The following is a 6,000-nucleotide window of genomic DNA, read 5'->3' as shown; positions in this document are numbered from 1 at the left end:
TAACTGCCTTGCCCTGGACTATCTAACTAAACAGCCAGGGAGGGGTCTTTGCCTAATGCCTGCTGTGGTTTTGTGGTTAATACTAAGTGGGCAAGTTGAACCATGGGGAAAATTAAAGATCAGGACATCTGGCTCTCTGGGGTATGACCAGAACCTGTCATGTGGGATTTATTCTCATGGCTAGATTTTGGCTCCTGGGGAATCTGGATTCATAGTGCCTTCTAAACCCTGACCCTCTGCATAATGGGCAAAGCCATGATTCTGATCAAAATCTGCTGTGTACTGCAATTCATCCAGCATTAGTTTATTAATTCCTTCACCAGTTATGTTATATATGCCCCTTAAAGAGGTTACCCACTAAGAGGGGTAGGGTTGCTCTGGAGACCCCAAAATACCAACATTCCAGGTCCTGCTGAATAAATTCAACTCGTGTTCTCAGCCAAAGAAAAGTAAAATTTATTAAAAGTTTGCTTGCATTAGACACAGAGTAAATCTGTGAGGGATCATCCTTATAGCACTCTCACTATTCTGTGGCACTCTCACAAACATGAAGACGGAATGGGGTCTTATATACCAAAGGTTGTGGGAGGGATCTAGGGGTGGTCTAGAGGAGGAGTTTGGGGAGGGTTTTCAGGAGGAGTCAATGAGGTCAATGAGTGATTAAGGGTGGGAAGTTGATGGAGGCTACAGACAATGGTGGGCTAGGCCAGTTCAAGGGTGGACTGATATTTTGATAGGCTCAAGGGTGGGAAGTAGATGAACGATGGAGGGCTAGGCTAGTAACTTAAGCTAGAGTTAGTAGTTAGTAACTAGGCTAGAGGTCTGGGCACCAGCCATGATGTAAGGCTTATTGCCTTATCCAATGGGATGATTTTAATCAAGTGTCCAAGGGAGGTTCCCAGAGCCTGTACCTCATGGACTCCAGAGCTGGAGGGGCCTCCCAGAGCCCATCCCTTATTAACCCTGAGTGGAGAACTTTGATCTGGTTGATGGGGTCCTGGAGCTAGAGGATGGATTATGAGAGCCTGTGAAAACCAGTATAACAGATATGGCTTACAATGTATGCATGAACTAGAGAGTAAGCTTCTCTTTTGCTTCCCAAGTCCTTGCTGAATGGCATTTTAGAGTTAGGTTCCTAATATCCCTGCCCTTCCTCTTTCACCCTTTATTAGGCAATTTGGAAAATACTTTCACTTCACTGGTCTCATAGGTAACAAGGCAGTTTCCTATTGCTGTTAGCTCTTTGTCTAAAACTCCATAAACATGAGCCCCAAAAGGTTCTGTGCCTTCCATGGATACTCACTGCCAACTCCTCTTCCCCACTGTGGGCTTCTCCCTGCAAGGAAGCTGAATACTTAAGTCTGTTTCACTGGCATCTGTTATCTTTCCCTTGTGAGTAGCAATAGTTTTGTTAAAAGCTATCCCTGTGTGGAGCTTCATTTGAACTCCCCTGTACTGCATATAACTCTCTGCATATGTAATAAGTGTAATCAGTCTGCCCTCTCCCCAATCAGTTAGAACTTGGAGCATCCCCTTCCAGTGATACACTTATCCCTATCTTTTCTGGTGGGCCACATTGCTCATTCAGTGATGAAATATTTGTTGCTTTTGGATGATGGAAAATGGAATAATAGATATATACCTCCCCTGATGGTCCCTTGATACCCTAGTCAGGAGCAGGCATAAGTGGCTACTTCAGAGAGGATTGGCCACTAAGCCAGGAAGAGGCAAGTGATTAAAGGAATAAGTCAACCCTAAACCTATTTATCTCAGTTTGCTAATCGTATTAAGACATTGTGGGGGGCCTCTCCTTGGACTTCTAGTGAGAAAGTTCCACTCTAGTAAAATTAGGAAACTGAGGCAACCAGAGGTTAAGTGGTCACACCACAGGTGACCCAGCCACTGCCGGAAGCCAGGTTTGAATTCCGGTCTTTCTGACTATAGGCCTGGAATTCAGGATTTTACTTAGGGGAATAGGAAATGCCAGTTCAGCAGACCCAAATAGTGTTGCCATTCTAATTATCAACTTTCCCCTTAAGTGTAACAGCAGTTATACATTGCCTTGACAACAGGAACTTGGGGATTAAAAATTTATTTCTTTTGTATTCATTTCTAGAATTTTCTCCCTTCACATTTCTACCTCAAGGCTTCCTCCAAATCTCACATAAGATACTACCTTCTGCATAAAGTATTTTCCTCTCAGACTGTCTCCAGTTTTATCTTGCATATAACTTGTTTGTACATAGCTGTTTGCATGTTGTCTCTCCTCCCTGCACCACATCATCCACCGTGATTAGGTTAATGAAAGCAGGGCATTTTTGGGGGCCTTTGTATTTCCAGTACTAGACACAATAGCAGGCAACTAATAAGCGTAGGTGCTTAATAAATGCTTGTTTATTTCACTTAACTCTTATCTGCTTTATACTGCAAACTATGAACCTTTATACTTCCTTTGGGACATAAGACTAGTTGAAACTAAATGATTTTTTTCCTCGAATATTTAAGCCGGGGGAGTCTAGTCTGAATAACTGAATCAGGACCTCTGGCCTTTTACCTCCCATTCCCCTCAACATCCAGGAGCCCCTAAGGATGAAGAAGCAAGCTCAGGGAGGCCCAGGCCCCAGCGGGGTCAGGCCGCAAAGCGCGTGGCTTGCTTTTTCCTTCCGGGCTTCTCGCCCGGCTGCAGCGGTGGCAGTGACTGAGCCCCGCAAGCCTGAAGCCCGGGGCTCAGGACCAGCTTCCCCAGCGGCCCCTCCGCCCCCCTCTAGCCGCCCCGCCCCTCGGCCCCACGCTGGTCTCCAGCCTGGACCCTCGTTCCCCCCTACTCGCCTCCCGGCCCCCAGCGGCACATGCGGCCGCTCCGCTCCGCCCCGCCCCCCGCGGCAGCTCTCCGCGCCGGGATTGGTCGCACGCCGCCTCGGTGCTCTGCTTTCTTTCTCCTCTCCCCACCCATCCCCTTTCCCACCTAGCCTCGGGCAGTCGGGGAGTTCGGAAAGAGGAAGAGGAGGAGAAGGTGAAAAAACTGTTGGGGCCCCCAGTCCGGGGCTTGAGCGACTGAGGGTGGCCGGAAGGGGTGGTGGAGGGAGAGGAGGAGAGTAAGTTGCCCCGCAGGAACAGCGAGCCTTCGGGAGGACTTCGGGTCGGTTTGTTGAACAGGAAAATCTTCTCGGGGCTGCGAGGTTGGGGGGAGGAGGAACACAGGACTTGGAGGGAGGGGGCGCTCGCGCCGCTGCCCCACCCGCCGCCTCCCTCGGCGCGCGCGCGCCCCGCCCGCGGCTGTTTGCCCCGGAGCTCCCCCCCGCCCCCCGCTTCCGGCTTGAGCGGGCGGGGAGGTGAGGGGGCGGAAGCGCTTCCACTTTTCCTTCCTTTCTTCTCCCCCTTCTCTGCGGGGGCGGGGTGGGGGGAGTGGTTCTCCGTGGCGGCTACCTCCTTTTCCCTTTTCCATGCGGGTCCGCCCATCCGCACCCTTTGCTCTCTGTGCGGCCTGCTCGAGGGCGTTCGGCCCAGATCCCGCCGTGGTGGAGCTGGGGACGAGGCGACTCGCCAGCGGCCTGTCGATTGTCTGCCTGCCCTCCCCCCCGCGCCGGCCTCCGCGGTCGGTGCCGCTGCCGCCTCCCCTCCCGGGCGTCGGCCGCCAACGAGGCCCTGGAAGGGCTTTTGTTTGCCGCGTTTCTACGGGGGCCTGTTACTGGGTGGTGACCCCAGGGCCGGGAGAAGCCTCCCAGGACGGCACTTGCTCTCTAAAGCTTCGCCCACCCGAATTTGGTGCAGATTGGCGACCTCGGGCCGTCCCTTTATGCACCCTCGTAACCGTGACCGCCAACTTGCTTTAAGGAACGGGCTGCAGAGATTTCCGTTGCCAAGGACCTTGAGAGAGGGATGGAAAAAGGAGACAAAGAGCTACCTTCTCTTAACACCCCTGGCAGAAGGTCTCTGCGGCTGGAATTTCATTCAGAAAAGGTTTCCAGAGTGAAGCCTCCCAAAAGTAATTTTGCGTTTCTCTTCTCCTTACCATCTTACTTGCAAAACAGCTATTTATTCCTTCTCATATTGCTTCTGAGATTTGTTGTGATGTACTCCTTTCATTTTACTCACGGAGGGAAATTGCTACTATGTTAGTATTCATGAGGACTTTTGAGTTTGTTCATAATAGATAATCAGCTAAAAATGTTTGTAAGATGAAAAGCAAAATGTTTTGAGAGTACCACCCTTTGTTCTCACATAGTAGGGGCGTAAATGTTTATCTATCTAATTTGGAATTATTCTTATGTGTGAAGGGTACCATTTTAAATTGAGCTTCAGTACTTGATTGCTTCTGGAGAAGTTTACAGAGTTGCAGGGAAAATTATCTGATTTTGAACCGATCATGTTGCTTTGAAAACAGGTGTTTATAAGTAAACTGCCACATTACATTTTTTTTAAACTGAGTGTCCATGCAGGCAGAAGTTTAAAATATGGACTCTTGACGTTGACATTAAATGGTTGGTTTAAACAAAGCAGACAGATTGACTTATTAATTAATAGTATGTCTCAACAAATCTAAGTATCAACACATAAATATCAGATAGATGTAACAGTAAAATTTTTCATCTTTGTTACAACCTGATTCCTCTTTTAAAGGAAGATTTTTATGGCCCAATTATCTGGTATACAGCCTTTGTGTAGTTTAAAATTAAAACTTCAAATTGCACAAAGACTTTTGAGATATCAGGCATATCTTGTTTGTACATAGTTTGCATTTCTCTTCCTCCCTTCTTTAGTTTTTTTTTTTCTTTTTGGAGAGGGAAGGGCAAGGCAATTGGGGTTAAGTGACTTGTCCAAGGTCGAAAGAGCTAGTAAGTGTCTGAGGCAGAATTTGAGCTCCTTAAGGGCTGGGATGTCGGGTTTTTTTTGTCTGTCATATACCCATGTACATAGTAGGTGCTAATAAATGCTAGTTATGGTTAGTAATTGTAGAGGTCTGGGAACCATAAAATGTTGAGGTTTAAGGTTTAGGGGTGTGCTCAGTACTCCAAAATGACAACACACAAGGCCCTGATGAATGAATTCGATTCAAATCTTCTCTCAGCCAAAGAAAAGCAAAGTTTATTAAAGGTTTGCCTTAATGGGTAGACTCTTAAGGAGTCTAAGTATCTGTGACACTGTATTGGACAAGTGGGCCAGAATAATCTGACACAGTCTGCCCTAGATAATTCTCAGCCCCTTCAAGGCAGGCAAGGTGGGGCTTATATACTGGAGGGTTGTGGGAGGATTTAGGGGTGGTCTAGAGGAGGGGTTTGGGGAGGGTCTTCAGGAGGAGTCAAATGAGGTCAGCCTCCAGTAATGAGTAATTAAGGGTGGGAAATGTCTGGAGGCTACCTGGAGGTGAGAGACAATGGAGGGTTAGGCTAGTTTAAGGGCAAGAGATTTGGGTATAGATATTTTGGGAGGATCAATGATGGGAAGTTGCTGGACGTGGGAGGGTTAGGCTAGTAACAGAGATTTGGGCCTAGCTATAATGAAAGGCTTATGGTCTCAGGCAAATGCCTCATGTGGGAAGATTCAAGGAGAGCTCAAGGGGGTTCCCAAAGCCTGTACCTCATCAGTAATAGCTAGTTTATTTTAATTCCAGTTTTCTTTGAATATGTTTTAGATTTAGTCTGAATATGAGGTTACCTATATGGTACTTGACAGGGTGATGAACTATAAATGGGATATCAGTAAAGGAAAGTAAGAACAGTAATTTTCTTTTCTCAATTTCCTATATGGAAAGGTCTCACAAACCACTGTGATCTTGGACAAATCACTCTGGGTCTTACTTCCTCATTCTTTTTTTTTTTTTAAAGCAATTGGGGTTAAGTAACTTGCTCAAGGTTACAGGGCCAGTTATTTCTGGGTGTGGTGGTAAGTATCTGAGCCCGGATTCGATCCCCAGGTTATCCTGACACTGGGGCTGGTGCTCTTAGTCACTGAGCCACCTGGCCACCCCTAAGTAATAGGGGTTAAGTTACTTGCTCAAGG

General features: G+C 47.5%; 1 protein-coding gene across 5 annotated transcripts in view; it reads left to right on the top strand.

The window, feature by feature from the left end:
* The first annotated feature begins 2,857 nt into the window (after positions 1-2,857).
* The window catches only part of TMEM50B (transmembrane protein 50B), a 54,435-nt gene continuing 51,292 nt past the window's right edge, over positions 2,858-6,000 (top strand). For 2 of the 5 annotated variants that reach the window (XM_069074930.1, XM_069074926.1), the window contains exon 1: positions 3,001-3,139. The gene's annotated coding sequence lies outside the window, so the exon portion shown is untranslated. Of the gene's footprint in view, positions 3,140-3,784; positions 3,986-6,000 lie in introns of those variants that run through there. The other 3 variants (XM_069074927.1, XM_069074929.1, XM_069074928.1) reach the window with 3 other exon arrangements.

This window comes from Petaurus breviceps, unplaced genomic scaffold (genome assembly GCF_028583685.1).
Source record: "Petaurus breviceps papuanus isolate PSGF00001 unplaced genomic scaffold, PetGlider_PUasm1.0 90897, whole genome shotgun sequence".
Taxonomy (NCBI): domain Eukaryota; kingdom Metazoa; phylum Chordata; class Mammalia; order Diprotodontia; family Petauridae; genus Petaurus; species Petaurus breviceps.
The sequence above is the reverse complement of the archived record's forward strand: the minus strand, read 5'-3'. Positions and strand labels throughout refer to the sequence as shown.